This window comes from Aulonocara stuartgranti (assembly GCF_965226115.1).
Source record: "Aulonocara stuartgranti genome assembly, chromosome: 17".
Lineage (NCBI taxonomy): Eukaryota > Metazoa > Chordata > Actinopteri > Cichliformes > Cichlidae > Aulonocara > Aulonocara stuartgranti.
In genome coordinates this window covers 6,300,964-6,311,953 of record NC_138953.1, presented here as the reverse complement: position 1 = coordinate 6,311,953, position 10,990 = coordinate 6,300,964, and the positions used below count along the sequence as shown (strand labels likewise).

At 46.3% G+C, this 10,990-nt stretch overlaps 2 long non-coding RNA genes across 2 annotated transcripts; one reads left to right on the top strand and one right to left on the bottom strand.

Moving 5' to 3' along the window:
* The first annotated feature begins 527 nt into the window (after window positions 1-527).
* Window positions 528-2,289, top strand: LOC309692324. The gene is made up of 2 exons (XR_014272278.1): window positions 528-1,762; window positions 2,108-2,289. It is a non-coding gene; the product is annotated as an uncharacterized lncRNA (long non-coding RNA).
* A 7,330-nt stretch (window positions 2,290-9,619) lies between these two features.
* On the bottom strand, window positions 9,620-10,625 carry LOC309692174. The gene is made up of 2 exons (XR_014272238.1): window positions 10,231-10,625; window positions 9,620-10,102 (listed from the first exon to the last, which is right to left on the bottom strand). It is a non-coding gene; the product is annotated as an uncharacterized lncRNA (long non-coding RNA).
* Window positions 10,626-10,990: the final 365 nt, after the last annotated feature.

Sequence of the window (10,990 nt, the reverse complement as noted above, 5' to 3'; positions counted from 1 at the left end):
GGCCTATGCTATCTTCGGCTGCACCAGCTACAGGGGCCTGGCTAGCTACAGGTGAATGAAGGGTGCGAAGCCGAGTCTCCAATTCAGTAATCCTGGCCTCCAGAGCTGCAAATATGCTACATTTGTTACAGATATCATTACTGCTAAAGGAGGCTGAGGAGTAACTAAACATCTGACACAATGAGCAAGAAAGTGCAGGAGGGACAGGTGAAGTAGCCATGGTGCTAACGAGTCGGCTACGAGCTAAGCTAAGCTAGCGAAACAGTACAGAGACTGTGAGTGAATACTTTGGCTATAAATTAGGTAGTGAGTACACAGAAAGTGTGCTTCGGATGAAGCACGTGAAAATTATACTATGAAAGAAGAATGTATTTAAAAGTTGTTAATTAAATTGCTAAGCAAATAAGCTACTCAGAAACACCACTGTGTTTGAGCAGGAACAGGAAGTGATACTCTACCGCAGAGCGCTTCCTTCGGACATTCGTTTTTTTGTTTTGCCTTTGTTATTTTCGGAGCAAACTGAAGGATATAAAAAAAAACAACAGCAATAGAATAATATTAAACACAAAGTGAACCCGTCTTCCTTCATTAAATAGGTTCTTTTAGATGTTAAGGAGGAATTGACTTAACCAGGCTGGCGGAGAATGAAGACAACCGGACACCTGCTGCAGATGGGGAATCAGTGAACTTTTATTGAGACAGAGACAACCTCTCAACACAGCTCACATCAGGAGATTCCTAATATTTGCTGTGAGGATGGGTATATATTCTCTAAAACTTACAGGAGGGGGTTGTGAGGAAAGTGCTGCATTAGCAGAAAAAACAACTCCATAAAAGGAAATCGGCCTTGGGTGTTCTAGTCTCTTCGCTTGCAGATATCTTGCACCTGCAGGATGAGGCGATCGCTTCTTATCGCTCTCAAGGCCAAAGTCGTGAGCACATTTTTATTACACAGTTGCACAGTAACTTTAAAGCTGAACAATATTTAAAGCTGAATAATGTTTGATCAGATTATATTTTCTTCAAATCCCCCTTTTGACCCATCTTAAATGGGTCAACACACAAAAATAAGTAACATTCAAAGGAACACAGAGACGTGTCGAAGCCTGGCTCGAAAAACTCCTCGGGTCTTATCATTTGTCTTTATCTGTCATTGCAGATGAGGAGAAAAGAGTCCAGGCACCACCCTGCCCAGGGGTCGGCTGCAAGCAGTCTCGGTTCCCGACGAAAGCAGTAACAGCTGTCCTGCAACCAAGGATACAACGAGTCAGTGCAACCAGGGTAGTGACACAAAATTAACAGTTCCTGTAACCTAGCAACCAAAAAGCATAAGTAATGATAAAAATGTGGAGAGTGCAGAGTATACTATAATAATGAGAGATATAAACGTGAAAATGTGAAAGAATAAATCAATCGTAAAATAAACACAGAACGGTAACTGCTAAGGACATTCAAAAGTGAATATGTTAAAAAGTGAGGAAGGGGTGTGGAATAAAACAATTTATATCCAGTGGTGGGAGTACACATTCGCTCAGGCTTAAGTCCGGAGACCCTGAGAACATCGCTTAACCCTCACAACCCGACCAGACACAGTTCAACCAGATATATCCTTCAAGAGGAAGTGGGTGAGGGAAACAATTAATAACAAGCCTAATACAACACACCACAGAGAAACAACCATTCTAGAAGCATTTAAACAAGAGAAAGACGATAATGTTCGTCACCCTCACGATCAGAGTTTTCATCATCCGTTGGCGAGGAGGTCAAGGCCAGATCCTTTAGGGTAAAAATTAAGCCTGAAAGATCCGGTTTTTTTGCTATTCTGAGCATATTTTGGTTTCTCCAGTGCAAAGCCTGACCCCTAGAGTGCTTGGACCAATCGAGGTCCGTTTCTGACACTAAACTGGACCACTTCCACTGATGCCAACCTCCCAGGGTTATATACCACACTGAGGAGGAGAGATGTACTGCAAGGTTAAAAAGATCCCCCCCTTGGTCTTTGGTGACGGGAGTGACTGGGAAGCTAGCGAAATCTATTTCGACTACCCAACTTTTATTGTTGGGGACACAGAGAGTAATCATTCTAGTCGTACTTGGGGTGCAGGAGGTAACCGTGTGTCGTTTCTTTCTAAATGGATCGGGCGTGGGCAAAACTGGAGAGGAAGTGGTGGGCAAGACCCTAGGGGCTGCATTTGTCAGATTGGGACTGTCAGAAGGGGGCGAAGCTTTTGAACTTGAAGGTGTCAGAAGTGTCGGGGGCCCTTCACAGATCAGGATTATGCCAATGGGAATGAGACCCAGGGCCAGGAAGCAAACAAAGACGCAACATCTTTGCCTGCCTGTCATTTCAGGGGGAAAGGGCCAAGACATGTTTACTTAGCTTGGATGTCGTCTAATAGAGGATGATGGGGCACAGAAAGGTGGTCCAGTTCCCCCCACCTCGCCAAGGGCGTGTTCTAGGAGTTAAAGAGCAACAAAAAGTATCAGTGACACAACTTTAAATGAGCTTTCAGCGGTTAAAACTATTGCAATGTAAAATGTAAATCTTAAAAACTCAAGCCAATATAAAAGCAAAGTCATAAAAGATGTTAAAAATAAAAAATGTTTAGTTCAGTATGAAGAACACCCCCTTTTGTAACCAGCCGGCTTGTAGGTTGAGTTTTGGCTCCCTCAAGTGGTTGGTGATGCTGTTGCAGCTCCTTCTGACAGGTCCTTCTGCACCTCTCTCAAGGTTCTTCCTGGTTCGGTGGCAGCAGCGCACTGTGTGTAATGAAACCAGGTGTCACCTTTCCCTTCGAGCCTGACAGCGTGGGAGGTCCGCTCTGTTATGCGGTAAGGGCCTGTCCAGCGAGGCTCAGCCCACTTTCTCTTTGTGACTTTCAGGAGGACGTAGTCCATTCCAGGTGTAGCCGCCTCTTTCAGCTCTTGCTGGTTTCTTTCAGCGACCTGTGAGGAATACTGGGCAACAAAACTGCGGAGCATGTTATAATATGTCCTCGGATCGAGGTCTGAATCAGCTTCATCCGACATTAACAGGCGAGAGGAGGGGCCAGGAAAAGGCCTGCCATGCTCCAACTCAAATGGAGTGTAACCAGAGGTTTGATTTACTGAGCATCTTATGGACATTAATGCAAGAGGCAATGCCTTAACCCAATCTAATTTGGTCTGTGCACAGATTTTAGCCAATTTAGTTTTTAGAGTTTGATTCATCCTTTCCACTTTCCCCTGGGACTGGGGGTGGTAAACTGAGCCAAACTTATGTTTCAAACCTAATGCGGCTTCAACCCTCTGCAGATCGTGGTTCCTGAAATGTGAACCATTGTCCGACCTTATGACCTCGGGAAACCCATGCTGTGGTATATAATGATTAATCAGACACTTCACCACAGTTCTACTGTTTTCACTTGCTGTCGGCCAGGCTTCTGGCCAACCTGAAAATGCATCCACAGCCACCAGCAGGTACCTGTAACTACCTACTCTGTCCACCATGTCTGTGTAATCAATGATTATTTCTTTCCCTGGGCAAAGTGGGATGGGGAAGTACCCTGCTATTGGCTTGAAGGCGGGCTTGATTCCAAATTGGTTGCACTCCTTACAGGTTTTAACCATGTATTTTGTCATGTCTTTTAGATAAGGGTGCCACCAGGTGGCTAAGTTCCTCATCATTTGTGCAGGTCCCACATGCCCCACTCCATGTGCCTCTTCCATTGCTGTCTGTCTGACCCCTGGCGGTAGAATGGGCCTTCCATCTGGGCCACGCCAAACATCTGTGTTTGTGGCCCCTCTTGTTACCCATAATGATTTTTCCTGGGGGCTGGCTTTGTCCTGTAACTCTCTGATTGTGGCTAGGCCTAGTTGTATGGGTGGTCTTTCTGGAGGGGGTGTGGCTTCTGGGTCCATTACCATAATCAGGGAGGGTAAGTAACCAGCTGTCTGCTTCGCTACTAAGTCGGCCTGTTTGTTACCTAATGCCACTAAATCCAATCCGGCACTGTGACCTTTGCATTTTACCACTGCCACCTTAACAGGTAACAACAGTGCTTCCGCTAATTCCCTCATTTCTATCTCATGTTTAATAGGCTTTCCGCTGGCTGTCAAAAAACCAGCTCTTAGCCACTGCTTGAGCTCCACATGCACTGCTCCCACAGCATAAGCTGAATCACTGTATATATTCACTTTCTGTCCCTTTCCCATCCTTAAGGCTTCAATCACCGCTCTCAGTTCAGCTCTCTGTGCAGACTGTTGTCCTGTCAACTGCTCTGCTTTCACTGTTTTCCATCTCATGTCTGTCTGTTCCACTATTGCCCATGCAGCCTTCAACATTCCACTTTCAGTTCTGAAACAACATCCATCTGTGAACCAATCTTTTTCTGCATCCATTAGAGGTTCTGCCTGCAAATCTGGCCTGATTTTCTCCTGTACCTGCACAACCTCTTCACACATATGTGGTTCCCCTGATCCCATGTGATCAGCCATGTTTATGCCTTCATGTGAGTAGGTGATGTGTGGTGCTTCCAAAATGGTACTGAGGCGTCTCTGCCTGAGTGAAGTGAGTGTGAAGGCCTGTGAGGAGACGTAGGCCACCACACTGTGTGATGTCAAAATTTTTAGTGGGTGGTTCATCACTATGTGTGCTGTTTTCTGAATGATTTTTGCAAGTCCAGAAACGTGTTGTGTGCACGGTGGGTGGCGTTTTTCAGTGTTGTCAAGCATTACGCTTACATATGTCAACACTTTTCTCTCTCCCCCTTTTTTCTGGAACAGGATACCATTGATATGGGTTCCAGTTCCAGAAACATCAAGATGAAAAGGCAAAGCATAATCTGGCACAGCAAGGTCAGAGGCGACAGAAAGCTGTTGTTTTAACTTTATAAACGCTTGTTCTGTTTCTGTAGTCCATGAGAGGGGAGCAGAGAGGTTTCTCATGCCTTGTTCATTTACCAAAGCGCGCAAAGGGGAAGTAAGGCCAACATAGTCTGGGACATAGGTCCTGCTGTAACCAGTCAGGCCCAAAAATGACAACATGTCTTTTACAGTTAAAGGTTTTGGATGGTGCAAAATGGAGTTCCTGTGTTCTGGGGACAAGGAAATACCGGACTGTGAGACCATGCGGCCTAGAAAAGAAACCTGTTTTCTTGCAATCTGTAGTTTGTTTTTGCTCACTTTAAAACCTGTGTTGGCCAGGTGTTGAAGTACCACTCTGGTGGCCTCCAAACAGATGTCAGCCGTGGGGGCAGACAGCAAAAGGTCATCCACATATTGTATTAACATACAGTCAGATGATAGTGGGCTGGTTTGTAAAAGTTCTTTCAAACACTGATTAAACAGTCCTGGGGAGAGGGCAAATCCCTGTGGTAAGCGAGTGTAACGCCATTGTCGGCCTCTAAATGTAAATGAGAAAATGTCACGCAGTGACTCACGAAGTGGGAGGCAGAAAAAGGCATTAGCCAAGTCAATGCAGGTGAACCAGGCATGAGATGGTGGGAGGTTGGTCAAGGCAACATAAGGATTAGGCACAGGCAAAGTAGGAGTGCCAAGTAAGGCATTAATCCTTCTCAAATCATGTGCCATTCTGAACTTCCCCGTGCCTTTTTTCTCAACGGGTAGGATGGGCGTGTTCCACTTAGAGCAGGAGGGCTCCAAGACACCGGCAGTGACCAAACCAGAAATTGTTTCTGCAATCCCAGCCTCAGCCTCCGGTCTGTGTGGGTACTGAGGCTGCCACAAAGGGGTAGCAGATGACAGTTGAAAAGAGACTGGCTCCACATCAACTAAACCTACATCTGTGGGTCCAAGGGACCACAAACAATCTGGAAGAGAGTCGAGTAAAGGCGCAGCATCACAGTGGTCTGTGTGTTCTCTTCCATGTGACCCGCTGACCACTCCATGTTGCAGTGTTGAGGAATTAAAGCAATCATTTAAAATTTGGTATGTCTTGGTAGATGGAGAAAACAAAACCTGTGGGAGTTTTGTAGGTGTCCAGTCAGTGGCCGCAAGGGAACGTTTAACCATTCCACCCAGCTCCTTAGCCTGGTGTCCAGGATGTAAGGCCAGTGACACATGGGGAGCTGCCTCATCAGACATCATGTACCACTGTAATTGATCTGTTGTAAAAGTAACCGCTGCTGCCACTCCCTCCGGTGCCGCAAAAATGCACGACATGTTCAGAGACCAAGCCCGCCCCTCACACTGCTCTTGGAACATGTGCTGGTACCAGGTGGTGTCATGCCTGTCATAAAACAGTGTAACATGAGGTGGGTCAGGGGGAGGGACATAAGGATGTAGGAGTGAGAGCCACGGCCGCCATTGCTGAAAAGCAGTCCAAACTCCTGGTTCAGCAGGTGTTTCAACTTCCAATAATGCCCAGTAGATGTCAGCAGAGTCCGCCAAACAGGAGGAGGGTTGCAGCAGAAACTGACCACCTCCCTCTGGGCCCTCAGAGCAGGGAAGTACAACCCCAGTAGGGAGAGTCACAGTTAGGCCTTGTGAAGAGCAGAGTATTGTGGCTCCTAATTTAATCAACAAGTCTCTTCCCAGTAAATTCACAGGCGCCTGTTTTGAACAAACATAGGTGTGTAACAAGGTCTGATCTCCAACCGTTGTGGGGAGGGGCACGGTGTAAGGCAGAGTTTTAGGTTCCCCAGATATGCCCACCACTGTAATCACTCTGTCAGTAAGTCTTTCACGAGCAACATCCTTAATGGTGGAGTACGTAGCTCCAGTGTCCACTAAAAAGCTGCTTCTTCTTCTATCTACAGTTATGGACAGCATAGGGTCCGCCGTTGTCCCTTCACTGTCCTGGGCAGTCTGTGGGGTGTCCTATAGCTGGGGACCACCCTCGTAGTACTCCCACCCCATCACAGGCATCTGTGGGGCCGGGGGCACTTCAACTAAAGCACCACGAGGTCCACCTCTGTGGCCAGGATGCTGATAGGGCCCACCACGGGCTCCCCTGCCTCTTCCAGCAGCCGGGTTCAAAGGGCACGCTTTAGCCCAGTGTCCAGGTTGTCCACACCGGAAACAAACATACATCTGGCCTCCCCTACCACCTCCCATCTGACCCCTTCCCCTGAAACCACCTCTGTTTCCTCCAAATGGGGAACCTCTCTGCCCATAAGGGGCCGGGGAGTGATAAGCACCATACTGGGGGGGCTGTGGATCAGTTGGCCATGGGTTCGGATACAAATCAGGGGCAACTGGACCAGGAGCGGGAGCCGCAGCGGCCACAAGCTGCTTTTTAGGCTTGTCACCTTTTCCACCCAGGTCGTTTTTAGCTTTCTGCAGCTGAACCTTCAACAGTTGCAACTGTAAATCTTCGACGCTCTCCGCTTTATCATCAGACTTAATCTGCACTTTGTTAAGATTAAAAATCAAATGTTTCTTCCAGATTGCAAAGTCACAGTCCTGCAAATCAGGATTATCCTCCATTTTCTGGCTTACCGACTCCGGAATGCCCCTCAGCACCGCCCTTCTAAACCACATGCTCTGTGAACAAGTCCTACTGGGGTGATGACCTGTATGGTTCACCCAGTCTTCAACAGCCTGATTTAGATACTGGGTGGGATTTTGCTTTCCCTCCCATTTAAATTTCTGTAAGGTGCCTTGATTTTTGGGTGGGAATTGTTTACGCAGGGCCGGTCCAATAAACCTCAAGGCCTGCATTAGTGGCACCTCGTTCTCATGCATGGTAGTACCCGCATTTTGTTCCAGGTCCGCTGCCTGAGATCGGGATGTGCACCTAGTTATAATAGCTCTAAAATCTCCCAGTGCGAGGTCCTGTCCAGCTGTGTATTTATCCAAACCAGCCAACCAGGCATTCCCTCCCTCCGTTATGTCAGGGAGTTTGTCCACTAGGGCCTGGACATCTCCGAATGAATAAGGTTGATACACTGGTCTACGTTGCGCTTTAGTCTGGACCAGGGGAAATATGCCTGGAGGCTGAGGCACAGGGCCCTTAGATCTAGTCTGATATCCTAAACTGGGAGGGGTAGAGGGGCGTGTATTGTTAAGGTCACTGAGTTCATCATCAGTATCCTCAGTTTCTTCCCCGCCTGGTGGGGTAGCAGTGTCAGCAAAAGCGTGGGCTAAACTCATCTGTGTTTCCGGATCCTGACGGCCCACCAAAGACATGGTAACTGTGACATTTGGTGAAGTGCCAGGCTCAGTTTTTGCAGTAGCGGTCAGATCTCCTTTAACAGCGACAGGAGTGCTGGCAAAGGGGTTGGACCGGGAAAGAGGGGCTGACGCAACACGATTATTCACCTGGACCACTGACCTATGTTCATTTAAGCAGCTGCGTAATGCTGCTTCTAGATCAGTTAATTGTTGTTCAGTGGGTTCCTGTCTGTTCATTCGAACCGCAAATGGTGCGCTCGCAAATGGGTCAGTTAGGCCCTCAGATCCGGTTCCAAAACAATGGGACATAGAAGAGGGGGCTCTACTACTAGCTGAGGATGTCGCCGACAGAGAGGAGCTTCCTGGGCAAAAATGCTTGGTATCTATGGGAGTTGGAGCTACGGGCGGTTCTTCTCCAATAGTCATTATTCCACCAGAGATATTAAGTACCGGATATATGCCTGCTGAGGGAGGAGTTGAGGCAGAATAGGGAGGTGGCTGAGACCTATTTTTCTTCATGTGTGGTTTTGCAGTTTCCCATAAACACACCCAGTGATTAAATTTAGCTTTGCGGCCTGCGTGCTTATCTGCTTCCTTTCTGTATCTCACCCCGCTCATCACACCTGCACCTGCTGCTGCTGAGTTGGCTTCTTCCTCTTTCTCTTTTGCCTGCATAGCCTTATTCTGCCAAATTATTCCCCAGTTACCACTACTCCCCTCGTCCTTTCCCTTTTCTTTCATTAACCTTTCAGCTGTTTTCCTCAATGACTCTTTCTGCTTTTTTGCTTCTTTAGGCTGGTGTGTGGAGTTGATGACTGTCTCAACACATGTTAATTGTTCTCCCAATGTGCTAAGAATAACACCGGGACCCCAACCATCATCATTAGTTTCTCGATCTAATTCTCCATCCATTTTACTGTCAATGGAGGAGTGTTCTTTTATTGATTTTAAAGGAGAATTTGGGCCAGCTGGGTTTCTGTCTCTGTTAGGCACTAACAGCTGGGGCGCTGCTTTAAAGGTGAGTCAGCACTGAAATATCCCTTCAGGTGTTACCAAGCTTCTACCAAACCGGAGTCTGGCGGGTAACCTTGCCTAGAGCTTCCTGATAGGGGTGCTAGTTGGTTGTCACCTTGTTCACACGTCTCATTCACACTTCATACATTACCTGCAGTCACTCATTACCCTCCTTATGTATGTAATAAATGTGTAAAAAAAAAAAAAATTCTATGTGTGGTGTATTATTTTAACCAAAAGAGGAACCTAGTTCCTTTAATTGTGTAATCTGTGAACAACGGAGAACCAAACTGTCCTGCCCAGTGTTCCACAGCAAGCATTCAGCGTGTATTTATGTGTGTCCAATATCAAACAGAACATCAAAACATTTAAAACACTAAAATCATCGGGGTTTTAAGAAGAGATCCGTTTTCTCCTATTGATCAAAGGGACCCCTCCTTTGGACTCCAACCAGTACTTCTCCTTTTTAAGTTTTAGAGGATCTTTTCTAATAAAGTCCTCTGGGCCTTCCTAACCCTTCTGTAGTTTAGAGAATATTACTAAAAAATATTCTCAAGGCCTTTAACCTTTTAATTTGTTTAGAAAGGCGTTACTAATAAACCCTTTCAAGGTCCCAGACCTGCACTGAGGTATGTATCCGACACCGGAGAGCAACCCGTCGGCTGCAACCGTGGTCAGACCTCAGTTCACTCTTATCTTTATTCACTTATTCACTTATTTCTTATTCACTTATCTCTTATTCACTTATTTCTTATTCACTTGTCTGATTCTCAACAAGCCTTAAGTAAGCCAGACAATTTTGGTTATGAATTACTAGGAGTTTGGACACTAAGTATTTTTATAATGTTCAATATAGCAGAAATAAAAGGTCTGCTTACCTTGTTTTTGTGTGCACACAGCTTTTGTCCAAACTCCGTTCACTCAGACCACGGCCGAAATCCTCCCATCCGTTCCAGTTGACCTGGAGCGGATCCTGTTTCGTGACGCCAATTGAAGGATATAAAAAAAAACAACAGCAATAGAATAATATTAAACACAAAGTGAACCCGTCTTCCTTCATTAAATAGGTTCTTTTAGATGTTAAGGAGGAATTGACTTAACCAGGCTGGCGGAGAATGAAGACAACCGGACACCTGCTGCAGATGGGGAATCAGTGAACTTTTATTGAGACAGAGACAACCTCTCAACACAGCTCACATCAGGAGATTCCTAATATTTGCTGTGAGGATGGGTATATATTCTCTAAAACTTACAGGAGGGGGTTGTGAGGAAAGTGCTGCATTAGCAGAAAAAACAACTCCATAAAAGGAAATCGGCCTTGGGTGTTCTAGTCTCTTCGCTTGCAGATATCTTGCACCTGCAGGATGAGGCGATCGCTTCTTATCGCTCTCAAGGCCAAAGTCGTGAGCACATTTTTATTACACAGTTGCACAGTAACTTTAAAGCTGAACAATATTTAAAGCTGAATAATGTTTGATCAGATTATATTTTCTTCAAAACCCGGGTGGGGATTAATTCTCTGAGGGTAGGCTTTTCGGTGCCTTTGACACTTGATGATTTGCCTTTAAAGTGGCCTCGAGCCTGGTACGCTCCAGAAGCTAGGTCAGGCTAAATTCTGAGTAGGCAGGACTGGGGGGAGTGTGGGCAGAATTTTAGTTAATGGTTGACTTGACACAACACATTTTATTTTGCCTGTTTTTGGTTCTGTGGTGAAGGTGTTGTGTGGCCCTTTAGTGGTTAGCTTGTGTTTTGCAGGTTGTTTTGAGTTTTCATGGCCACTTTTGATATTTCTGGGTTTACGGCAGAGCCGTCGCTTGCCCTGCTGGATGTTTGTAGGAAGAGGGATCCACATGAGGTGGCA